Source organism: Podarcis cretensis (assembly GCF_951804945.1).
Source record: "Podarcis cretensis genome assembly, chromosome: 18".
Classification (NCBI taxonomy): Eukaryota; Metazoa; Chordata; class Lepidosauria; order Squamata; family Lacertidae; genus Podarcis; species Podarcis cretensis.
Window position 1 is genome coordinate 6,458,886 of NC_137188.1, and position 12,788 is coordinate 6,471,673.

At 42.4% G+C, this 12,788-nt stretch overlaps 1 protein-coding gene and 1 pseudogene across 8 annotated transcripts in view; one reads left to right on the forward strand and one right to left on the reverse strand.

Annotated features, from left to right (window-relative positions):
- LOC307207131 (vomeronasal type-2 receptor 26-like) overlaps positions 1-12,788 on the reverse strand; it is a 63,007-nt gene that overhangs the window by 33,969 nt on the left and 16,250 nt on the right. For 2 of the 7 annotated variants that reach the window (XR_013834568.1, XR_013834571.1), the window contains one exon: positions 6,483-6,630. The exons of 2 other annotated variants lie outside the window; for them this stretch is intronic. The gene's annotated coding sequence lies outside the window, so the exon portion shown is untranslated. Of the gene's footprint in view, positions 1-1,779; positions 1,910-2,382; positions 2,564-6,482; positions 6,631-7,858; positions 7,933-8,391; positions 8,996-12,788 lie in introns of those variants that run through there. 3 more of the 7 variants (XR_013834575.1, XR_013834572.1, XR_013834574.1) reach the window with 3 other exon arrangements.
- On the forward strand, positions 1,386-7,859 carry LOC307207266 (vomeronasal type-2 receptor 26-like; annotated as a pseudogene). The gene is made up of 4 exons (XR_013843964.1): positions 1,386-2,499; positions 4,998-5,225; positions 6,476-6,602; positions 6,895-7,859. The product of XR_013843964.1 is annotated as a vomeronasal type-2 receptor 26-like (transcript).

The window sequence follows — 12,788 nt, forward strand, 5'->3', positions numbered from 1 at the left end:
GCCATCAGGGGCCTCACCCAGTCTTTCGCCCCCCCTTCGAGATGGCCAATCACAAACGCTACCCTCGATTCCTCATCTGGAAAGTCATCAAACTGCAGATTGAGGGCATATTGCATCTCTGTCCTAAAGGCTTGATAGTTCCTGGGATCCCCCCCAAACTTCTGCACCAATCCTGGCATCTTCCTTGAGAGTGGGGTGGTTTTTCCCTTTTCTGCATCCTGAGCCCGCCTCTCCTCGAGCCTCGCTGTCTGCAGCGCTAGCTGGACTTCCAACACCCTGTACCTTTCTTCCAGGCTTGGACCAGCTCCAGCTCCTCCTGCGTCTCCGGCTCCGGTTGGGTTGCTCATGATGCCTCTCCTTGCACAAGCGGCTTTCAGGGACTGTCAGATTGCTGTGATGGGATGATGGGCTGCTTGTGCGTAAAAGCGTAGTCCCTCAGAGTTTGGCCAGATTAGCAAAGCTCTGTCTATAATGGAGCCCCTTAAGCATGGCTCCCTCAATCGCTGGCAGAATCCGACAGTGGGCGTTTGCGGAATCTCTTCCAACATAAAAGCTCCTTAACGGAAACGCGTCTTCTGGACTCTCGGCGCGACAGTTTCCAGCGAGGGGTGGATGTCCCTATAGGAGGTCCTGAAACCTCCCCACTGTTTTCGCTGGAAGTATCCCTGAGCCAACTCTCCGACTCACTTTCCCTCGGAGCTCTTTCTCTCCCCCTGCTGGTTCCCTCCTCTGCTGCTAAGTCTCTCCTAGCCTCCGTGAGCCCTTCCAACACCTGCTCTTCCGATGGCAGTTCCCTGACAGCCTTTGACCCCTCATCAGGGTCCTTTCAACCCCCCACTGCTTCCCTGCTTAATAAATCTTCAAAGAAAATGGCAATGGAGTCTGAAATGTGATTTCCCCAAATTTCAGAATTCTGATAATCTCTCAACCGCTAATTAAGACACATTTAATATGACTTTCCAAATATTGGTTTCCCTCACTCTGTTCTTGAGGCATGCGAGGTTTCCTCTTGTCGCTGATCTATTTCCCTAGTTGTTTCTAGTTCATGTGCCATTCCTTAACATTAACCTTATATTACAATAGGGTTTGCTTTTTTTAACTTCTCATCCTTCACCAACAGCTGTGCACTTCTCAATTCCTGCACGTACAATAGTGAAATATACTCAGAGTCGCAAAGTGATTTCATGCTCTTTATTCAGCTCATAGTGGTGAGGAGGAATGAATGAAAGTCCCCTCAAGGTATCTGCTTTATATACATTATTTACACAATGGGCTGCACATGATTGGCTAATTCCAGAATTCTACTGTAAGCCAATCAGGTTGTGGATTCACTTCTATCTGGAGCATGATTTCCAGCAGAGATTTCCAGCATGTCAGGCATCTACAAAATCCCACAGGTAAGTAGTGGGAGAGCATGGAGGGAAAGAGAATTTCAACTTCATAAAATTCTATTTTCTCTTTGGAGGGGTCAAGTGGGGATATTTTTAAAAATGGGGAAATCCTGAGCTATGGATTCAACATCCCTTTTTCAAAACTCAGCCTTCACTAACTTGACACCTCCAGATGTTTCAGACTAAAACTCCCATCAGCCTCAGCCAGCAGAGATTTAGATACCAGTCATTTCAGATAATTAAATATCCGTTATGCTGAAAGTAAAATAAATTGCTGATCTTTTGCTTTCCTTGCTAGATCAGTTATGGCTTCACTGCCCAGGTTCTCGAAGATAAAACCCTGTTCCCTTTTGTCTACCGGATGACTCCCAAAGAGGAAAGTCAGTACCAGGGGATTGTTGAATTGCTCCTGCATTTTGGATGGACGTGGATTGGCCTCTTCACTCCAGACAATGACAGTGGAGAAAGATTTGTGAGCGCTGTGAAACCTCTGATGCTCAGCAGAGGGATCTGCATTGCTTTATCAAAAAGAGTACCAGAAAATGATATGAATCAATTTATCAGGCCTGGGGAACCTTTTTTCCTATGGAGACAAGTTGGGGTACTTGTTTCCTATATAACCAATGCACTGGTTATAATAATACTCATGGCAATACACGATATGTATGAGAAGGACATAGGGGTGAAAGTGTGGATCACAACAGCTTTGCTAGAAATCAGAATTGGCTTTTACATCCCTCCAAATTTATTTCAGCACCTCCATGGTTCTCTGTCCTTTGCAATTCAGACCGGAATAAGGAGCAGCAAAGGTGACATCTATATATCGCAGTCCAATCTTCCAGATTATATGGATGAAGCATTTCCGTGTTCATATTCAAAGCATCTGTTGTCCGTGAAAGGCAGGGTAAGATGCAGAGAGGAGGAGAAACTGGAGCCATTGCCCCAAGAGGAGCGTGAGATAGTCCTGTCTCATGACAGCTATGGCACTTACATCCATGTTCAAGCTGTGGCTCAGGCCTTGCATGCTTCGCTTTCATCTAGATCCCAGAGGAGGCTGATGGGGGAGGAAGGAGAGCAATGGGGACCCCAAAGGCTACAGCCGTGGCAGGTATTTCTTTCCCCTTTTTGCAAACTGCAGTCCACACAGATGCTGATCTTGACTGGGGATAGACCTGTAAAATGTCATAGTTAGTATTAGTTATAGTAGCAGACCCCCCCAACATTTCTCTGTTGAAAATAGAGACGGCCCATTCCATAATGATAATCTTAATGTTTATAGCCAGGGCTTTTTTCAGGGGGAACTCGCTGGAACTCAGTTCTGGCACCTCTCAGTTGGGTACCATTGCGATTCACACAGGGAGGTGTTCATGGTGAGTTCCGGCAGCTTTTTTGCTAGAAATATATCACTGTTTATACCCCACACATCTTTTTGGGTTGCTTCAGCACTCTGGGCAGCTCCCAACATAAAGAAATTAATACTAAAATATTAAACATTAGAATTATTATATTAAGAATATATCCTCCAACATTTCTCCAATGAAAATAGGGACATTTTAAGGAAAAGTGGGACATTCCTTTTTAAAATAATAATAATATATTTTTATTATTTTCTTCCTTAAACAACATTTTCAGCAATACAGTAACAAACATAGAAACGTTTTGCTCTGCCAAGCTGTCAGGGAACTGCCATCGGAGCCAAGGGTGGCCCTGAGGCTCCCTAATGATGTTGCTGGAGAGGGAACCAGCAGAGGGAGAGAGGACGCTTCCGCTGGGGAAGGAGATAGAGGTGACACCAGGGAGAAGGGGGAGTCCGAGGGAGCTGCGGAGAGAAGGCTCCAGGACTCTTCCAGTGAAACCAGCGGGGAGAGCACAGGACCCACTCTGCGCAGACAGCTTTCGCGCAGAGAAGGGAGACGACGATTGGGTGTGAAAGAACTCTTATGTTGGAAGAAATTCAGGAAACGCCCACTGACGGATTCTTCCAGTGATTGAGACAGTCATGGTGTACTGACTGTGCAGCCTGGGGGGAAAGTTTTGTCCAAACTACTCAGCTCGGAGCAGTTTGCGCTTTACGCACAAGCAACCCCATACCCCATTACACAAGCATATGACTTCCCTTCAGCAGGTTTTCCGCTTTCAAGTCCTGTCTCGCAATTTAGTTCTTTAGCTTCCATTGTCCACATTGTAGGATCTATTTCAATCCTGCTAGTGTCTTCAAATTTTTACAATTATTATTCAAATACACAATAAATTTACACCAATCCCTTTGAAATTTTTGATCAGCCTGTTCTCAAATCCTGCAGGTTAGTTTGGCCAGTTCTGCAAAGTCCATCATCTTTGCCTGCCACTATCCTCTTATCCACACTGAATATGTCATTAACTTGATGATATTGCAGCCACCCTGTAAGAAAAACCTTCAATTTGATCATATGGTTTAAGTTTAAAACCTTTCTCGGTTTCCACCAAAGTGCCTTTATATGTGGCCCACCTTCCCTCCGTATTTAATTTTTTTACTGTCAGTACCTCAATAGGTGAGATCCACCATGATGTTTTCCTTTCTAATAGGTTTTTATTTATTTCTTTTTTAGATTGACCTTCTAATCACATGGTTCAGGAAACCTCTATGAACTTTCACTTTATCATACCAAAGATAAGAATGCCACCCAAATCTGTTATCATAACCTTCCAGATCTAAAATATCTGTATTCTCCATCATTATCCATTCCTTTAACCAACAGAGACAGGACGCCTCATAATAGAGTTTCAAATCTGGCATGGCGAATCCAACTCTTTCTTTTTTAATCTATTAACAATTTATATTTTATCCTTGGCTTTTCCCCTGCCAGATGAATCTCAACACTACTTTTTGCCACTCTTTAAATACACCTGTCCTTTGAACACTGGAATTGTTTAAAACAGGAATAACATCTTGGGTAATACATTCATTTTTACCACTGATATTCTACCAGAAAATGACAACTTTAATCTGCTCCATATTTCCAAGTCCCTCTTGATTTCCTTCCATGTGGATTCATAATTATCATTAAACAAATTAATATTTTTTGGTATTAACCAAATTCCAAGATATTTCACTTCCTTTTGCAACCATAATTTCTGATCTACGTTGCAATTCATCTATCTCTTCCGTGACCATATTCTTCACTAACAGTTTAGTTTTACCTTTATTGAGCTTAAATCCTGCTATTTGCCCAAATTCCTCAATTTTCACCAGCGCTTCTTTTTATGCTAGTGTGTGGATCATCCAATGTTAAGAGCAAATCATCTGCAAAGGCTTTTAATTTATACTCCTTTACTCCAATCTTTATCCCTCTCACGTATGACAATTCTCTCAAATTCTTAGTTAATACCTCCAGGACTGTAATAAATATCAATGGTGACAACGGGCACCCCTCTCTAGTGCCTTTGTTTATATCAAAATTATCAGTCAAAGTGTTGTTCACTATGAATTTCACCTTTTGCTCTTTTTTATTTGATCCCAGAATGTCCCACTTTTCCAAAGTGAAAAAGGAACAGTGGGAGTAGAACTGAGATATCCATCGTGGCTTCCAGGTTTCTTAATGCTGCTGCTTTCCCCTGTCATTCCAGCTTCACCCTTTCTTAAGAGAAATTCGGTGTCTGAATACTTCCAGAGGCAGGCTGTGCTTGGATGAGAACTGGGAGCTGCCAGCGGACTACAGTATATTGAACTGGGTAATGTCTCCCAATAAGTCGGGTGACCTTTTGAAAATTGGGAATATAAGGAGAGAGACGTCTGCTAGCATAAAGTTCACCATTAACCCAGAAGCCATTGAGTGGATCAAGAAATTCAATAAGGTAGGGTAAATCACAAAGGGAGAAGGCTAGGAGATGCTTAGTATGTTTTTCCTTAAACAACCGCTGAAAAATGACCATATCAGGTTGACCAACGGTGTCTTAACCATCAATAACAGCTGCAACCACCACTCCTTCTTTAACCGAATCTTTAACCGAATGGACTACATAGATAAGAAGAAAAGGGAAAGCCCCTAGTAAAAGTGAACTATTGGGCTTTCATACATGCAGAAAGATGGAAAGCAATTTATTTTAGAAATGATAATTACTGATTTATTGTGGATTTTTTAATTTGTGGAGTAAGCTCCCTTGTAGATGTTGCAAATGTTAAACTATTGTATGTGCAGGAATTGAGAAGTGCACAGCTGTTGGTGAAGGATGATAAAAGATTTTAAAAACCCCTATTGTAATATAAGGCTAACGTTAAGAAATGGTACATAAACTAGAAATAACTAGGGAAATACATCAGCAACAAGAGGAAACTGTGAATGCCTCAAGAACAGAGTGAGGGAAACCAATATTTGGAAAAGTCATGTTAAATATGTCTCAATTAGTGGTTGAGAGATAATCAGAATCCTGAAATTCGGGGAAATCACATTTCAGACTCCATTGCCATTTTCTTTGAAGATTTATTAAGCAGGAAAGCAGGTAAACGGAGAAGAGGAAACAGAGTTCTGTGGTGCAAACCTCAGTTGTCCTGAACTAATTATGAAGAACAGGATATTCTGGTCACCCCAATGGTCAGTGGGGGGTTGAAAGGACCCTGATGAGGGGTCAAAGGCTGCAGTCCAGAGATCCGTTTGAATTCACCCTATGTGTGAATTAAGGTAAAGGTAGCGGGACCCATGACGATTAGGTCCAGTCGTGGCCGACTCTGGGGTTGCGGTGTTCATCTCGCTTTATTGGCCGAGGGAGCCGGCGTACAGCTTCTGGGTCATGTGGGCAGCATGCTAAGCCACTTCTGGTGAATCAGAGCAGCGTACAGAAATGCCGTTTACCTTCCCGCTGGAACGGTACCTATTTACCTACTTGCACTTTTGACGTGCTTTTGAACTGCTAGGTTGTCAGGAGCAGGGACCGAGCAACGGGAGCTCACCCCGTTATGGGGATTCAAACCGCCGACCTTCTGATCGGCAAGCCCTAGGATCTGTGGTTTAACCCACAGCGCCACCCGCATCCCTATGAGTGAATTACATACCCACAAATACTCCTAACTGTTTCTCTTTCTTGCACCTTCTTGTCTTTCTGATTAGGCTGTGCCTCGTTCCAGGTGTACAGAAAGATGTCAGCCTGGATATGCCAAGATGGTTCTAGAAGGAAAGCCCATTTGCTGCTATGCTTGTGCTCGGTGTGCGGAAGGGACCTTCTCCGCCCCGGAAGGTGGGTGACTCCAAGGGGGAAGGTATTTCTGGAGAGAGTAAACACAGGGCAGAAATTCAGTCTCACACACTTTTTGTGAGAATTCTGCAGACACTGTGGAATGGGGCTCCTTCCTCAATTTCTTTAGGATAAATCGCCTTCATTACATCCTGGAAGAGAGTTGAAAGGAATGATCATAAGGAAGAAATCTCTAGGATTTCTTCAAAACATAATAGAGTTTTTCAAAACGTAATAGAGCATAGATCATTAGGGATGTGAGTAATGCTGCAGCTACTCTTTTTCTCTTCCCCAGATGCAGAACATTGCACCAAATGCTCAGAAGATCAGTATTCAAACAAGGACAGAGATCAATGTGTCCCCAAGATTACCACCTTCCTGGCTTATGAAGAATATTTAGGAATGTTTTTAGCTTCCGTTGCCCTCTTCTTTTCTATAACAGCAGGCATTGTGTTGGGAATCTTCATTAAATACAAGGAAACTCCCATTGTCAAAGCCAACAACCGGGACCTCTCCTACACCCTCCTCGTCTCCCTCCTGCTTTCCTTTTGGTCCTCCTTCCTCTTCATCGGGCGCCCAAGGAAAGAGACCTGCCTTCTCCGACAAATGGCCTTCAGCATCATCTTCTCAGTTGCTGTTTCTTCTGTCTTGGCAAAGACCATCACGGTGGTGCTGGCCTTCCTGGCCACAAAGCCTGGGAACAGGCTGAGGAGATGGCTGGGCAAGAGTCTGGCCAACTCCATTGTCATCTCCTGTTCTGGAGGGCAAGTTCTCATCTGCACCATCTGGCTGGGCTCTTCTCCCCCATTCCCAGAGTTAGGCATGCGCTCCCAGCTGGAAGAGATCATCCTGCAATGCAACGAAGGGTCTGTGGCCATGTTTTACGTTGCCCTCGGCTACCTGGGCTTCTTGGCTGCCACCTGCTTCACGGTGGCTTTCCTAGCCAGGAAGCTGCCTGGCTCCTTCAACGAAGCCAAGCTGATCACCTTCAGCATGCTGGTCTTCTGCAGTGTTTGGGTGTCTTTTGTGCCCACCTACCTGAGCACCAAGGGCAAGTACATGGTGGCCGTGTAGATCTTCTCTATGTTGGCCTCCAGCGCTGGGCTTCTGGGCTGCATCTTCCTTCCCAAGTGCTACATTATTGTGCTGAGGCCTGATCTGAATACAAAGGAGCACCTGACAACCAGAAATTAAGGGGACCTCTGATTCTTAAAACATTCCATGTTCCCAATGCACAGAAGTGCCTAAAGGAAACACACCTGATCATCCATGTTGCTCCTTCTCCACCTCTGAAAGAGATTATGTTCATTCTTAGCCCAACTTTTATGTAGTCCTTTTCACATGAACAGTAAGATGGGATGAAAGTTCTTGGTTCCTTACTTTGCCAATGACTACAATGAGTCCTGGTGTACTGCCCGTAGTTTGTAAACTATTATCTTTTAATAATTTTGTGTTTTGGGAACTTATATTTATCTCACAACAAGATAGTTTAGAGGGAAACAGGAGTTAGGTTTTTTAGTCTGTTTGCTTTGTTATAACTATCTATTACCCATATCAATTCTGATATTCAACAATACATTCTAGTTATGTCATTTCTAGATATTCAAAGACCTGTGCTCCATTTTCTACAACTATGCTGTATCATTTAGAAGTTCACTTCACATCATTCCATTCTCCTTAACTTTGTATATTAATAAATTGAGAAATTCATTTAAGTTCTCTTCTGTCGTTTGTTGGTTTAATTTCTGTATTGTGTAAGCTCGGCTCCCTGTTCCAAAGAGTAGCAGCTGACCTTAGCAAAGCCTTGACTGGAGTACAATGGATTTTATTGCGTTGTCCAGGATATGACACATTGTGCACTGATGTTGAGTGGATCACCAGATTACGAGTGAGCCAGCAACAAGTTTAGCATTGGAGGGAAGCAATGAGACAATGCCAGATAGTTGTATTCCCTGCCTGCCAAACCTTTTCAGAGGAGGCATCTTATGCTCAGTCAGGAAGGAAGAGCGAGAGGCCAACTCCTCCTCCATCTCAGGTTCCTCCCATTCAGGTCCCCATTTATAGAGCAAAACCAAGATCAGATGGGAAGTGAAAATAATTGGCAGAACAGCCACTGATGAAGCATTTAGAATAGGTTAATTAGCCAAGATTGCATCCTACTTAAACTTTCAACACTTCAAATTGGTGGAAAGGTCACTAAGCTCTCAGTCTTATAGCAATTCAACCTGTAGAATTCCAGTGAAGGGCGCAATATAAAATTAATAATTAATAAATAAAGGTCCAGAGAAAGCTGACTAGTTTATGTATGTCTGCAACCACAGCAGCTAGAACTTTATATGTACAGAAATGGAAAGAGTTCCCCACCAAAGAGGAATGGCTTATGAAACTGGGGGAATATACTGGTGAAATGGTGGTCGGCACCATCGCCGAATGGCGGACTCCCTCCGAGCTCCGGAGGGAGTCTGCTGGGTAGGGGTCGGGTCCTGCCGCGCCGGCGACGCGGGGACCCTCAAAAACCATGGGCGGAGATGCCCATGGACTTGGTGACTCGGCGGGCACCGTTTGCGCCCCCCGACCCGCGAAGGAGCCTTTTTAAAGGCTGCGGAGCGGGTGACGGGGGGGGGGGGTGCTATGAGTCCACTGCTTCCCCTGCCTAGTGAAGCCGCATGCCATTCGGCGGAGAGCAATGACTTCTTCTTTGGAAATTTCGGATTTGGACTAAAAAGAACAACCCGTGAGTAAATTTATTGGACTTAAAAGGGAAATTTGATCTATGAATTTGGAGCGAGCGGGGGGATGTAAAAAGGAAGTCCGACCCCCCCGCCCCCCGTTGTAGATGGCTTAACGCAAGGATTTGACAACTAAGATCGAGAGATGAACTTGCTTACCTGAAAAAAAATTTAACTTCACGAAGGGAAATTACAATAATTGTGCTGGAGGAGAAGACTGATTTGTGGGAACTAAAGTGCAACCCCCCCGGGAACCGGGAACGATCCGCTATGAGAGACTGGTGAAGAGACACAGAAACTTTGACAGCTGTCAAAATAGCTGTCAAAGCAGGAAAATAAAAGAGAACTTTGTTACGATGGCTTTGCTGGTTAGATTTGTTACAAGTTGGACATAAATTATTGGAAATAAAGGCAACAAGTTATTTGACTTTTGGGTTTGATCTTGAAAGAAATTAAGTTACCATATTCCCTCTAGAGGGAAGCTGGGACATTGCAACAGTAGCAGCAAGTGGAAAAATAGTATGAATTTGAGCAGGATCTGTTATCTCTTGGGAAAGCTGCAAAAACGAAGCATTATTTTGTCTACAGAGGTTTCTATACTAAAGGAGACAATGGATTTATCTATTGAAGAAAGGAAGGGACTTGACGCAAGTTATGTTCCTGAATAACAAAAGCCTCTGTAGAGAACAAGAAGTTTCTGAATTAGAAGGTTTCTGCAGCAGAACAGGAAAAAGCAACCTGAGGAATAAGAGCTGGACCAAATTTGAAGCCGGAGCATTTGGAACATCCAGACTTTAAAAGGATCATGAAACAGAATTTGAGTTAGACTCTTAAATATAGAGGTCTGGATGGAAGAACAATGATTTTTTTTTGAGAGTTTCTCCGAGATTGGACTTTCTGAAATTAAAAGCTATCAAAAGACGGCAAAGTGGAGCTGAGATATAGACGTGGATGCACCAGGCTGGCAGTAGACAATGGATGAACTTTGGGGATCGGAACCGGGGAATGGGGGGGGGGGGAGAGAGAGATTTGGAATCCAAAGGCTGTAAAATTACATATTTTTTCTTTCTTTTCTTTTTTCTTGTCTGTTGTTTGAAAATAGGGGAATTTGTGGAAGGGAAATGGGGTCGATTTTAGGGAATTATATAAAATATAAGGAGAAATGGTTAATTAAGATAAATAAGATAAATTAATCTGGAATAAATGGGTTATTTAAAATTACAAATAAGGTTTTAAAATTTGGGGTAAGAATTTGTGGAATTAACTTAAGGGAAATGGAATACAAGAGGGGGAGGGGGGGGGGAAGTCCGGGAAAGATGTTACTGAAACTAAGTGTAAACTATATTTGTCTTTTCTTTTTTTCTATCTTTCTTTTTTATTCTGGAAAATTTTAATAAATATTATTTAAATATATATATATATATATATACTGGTGAAATGGTGAAATTACCTGCTAAACTAAGAGGACAAAAAGATGGATTGTTTAAGGAAGAATGGAGACCATTGATATATTATCTGTCAAACTAACATCCATGCATGAAGTCAAAGGCAGAGGATTATTGAAATACGACATCAGGGCTTACATAATAAAAGCATATATATTTTAAAACATCTGATAAAAAGGAGTAATAAAAACAAACATCGAGAAAGGAGAGGTGCGGACTCAAGAAAAAATTATGTATTTATTTTTACCAGTTGTATAAGAAGAAAGGTGTTTTGTAATCTCTATGGAGACTTTATTAAATTTATTGTTTTTAAAAATATATTTTTATTAAGGATCCACCCAGATTCTTAGGAAGTTGAGGTAATTTGAGTTTGTTTTATTATTTTAACTTTTTGTATGTTCTGAAGTAAGTTTGTAAACTTTTTTATGCCTTATCTTTACATAAAGCGCTTTGGGAGTTATTGGCCTAACCCTGTGGTACGTGGATTTTATGCAAGAGATGAAATGAGTAAGTAAATAAGAAGTAAATATTAATAAATAAATGGATAAAGAATAATAAAACTGCTAGAATGCTAGCCTGGTGCAACAAGCTTGGCGCCTCAATGTGCCTGCTTTTTCTTACATTTATTGCCCCCACCTCACTGAACCACGCTTAAAACCAATGCTAACTATCCCAGAGTATTCTGTAGGGGACCTGGGTGTGGGGGATAACCAGTGAGCTGGAGTCTCAAGCAGATGTTTTTAAAATAACAATAAATATTTATTTTAAAACAAGGTAGTATAATACAAGTGGAGAAACTTAGGATACTTCAACAATAATACGCTAGTTTAATTCATTTTCACAGGTTTCAGCTTTATTGTTTGGTTCCTTTCTAAGGCGGTACTTTCCTTCAGTTAAGTGTAAAGGGACCCCTAACAGTTAAGTCCATTCGCGGACGACTCTGGGGTTGCGGCACTCATCTCGCTTGGCCAATGGAGCCAGCCTTTGTCTGGGTCATGTGGCCAGCATGACTAAGCCGCTTCTGGTGAACTAGAGCAGTGCACGGAAACACCATTTGCCTTCCCACTGAAGAAGTACCTATTTATCTACTTGCACTTTGACGTGCTTTCAAACTGCTAGGTTGGCAGGAGCAGGAACCGAGCAACGAGAGCTCACCCCGTCGCGGGGATTCGAACCACCGACCTAGGCAAGCCCTAGGCTCTGTGGTTTAGACCACAGCACCACCCGCGTCCCTCTTTTCCTTCAGTTACCCACCCCTTTAACAAACCCAGGACGGACTTTCAGTAATAGTCTTTTTTTTTCTTTTTTTTTAAATTAATTTTTATTGGTTTTTCACACAAGTAATAAAAATACAACAAAACAAACAGAAGAAAAACAAAGAGCAAACAAGGCACATAACAATTAAACCCATGTAACTTTAAATTCCTCATTTCATACCCTTCTTTCTTTTGACTTCCCCATACCTCCCCATCCCTGCATCCTTGTTTAATGATTCTTTAGCAACCCTTAGGTCCATTGTCTTAATTCCCTTTCATAAAGTTTCCTTTAGTTTTTTAATTACTGCTGCAATTCTTTACCTCTTACCCCCTGACATCTTAACATTCCTCAGTTTTACAATTGTTTTTAAGATATATTTTAAATTTCTTCCAGTCCTCTTCCACTGTCTCTTTCCCCTGGTCACGGATTCTGCCCGTCATCTCGGCCAGTCCCATAAAGTCGATCACCTTTGTTTGCCATTCTTCCAGAGTAGGTAGTTCTTGCATCTTCCAATACTTTGCCAGTAGAATTCTTGCTGCTGTAGTGGCATACATAAAGAAAATCCTGTCCTTCTTTAACACCAATTGGCCAACCATGCCCAAGAGAAAAGCCTCTGGTTTCTTAGGAAAAGTCCACTTAAGGACCTTCTTAATTTCATTATAGATCATTTCCCAGAAAGCTTTAACCTTTGGGCAGGTCCACCAAAGGTGGTAAAAAGTGCCTTCAGTCTCATTACATTTCCAACACTTATTGTTAGG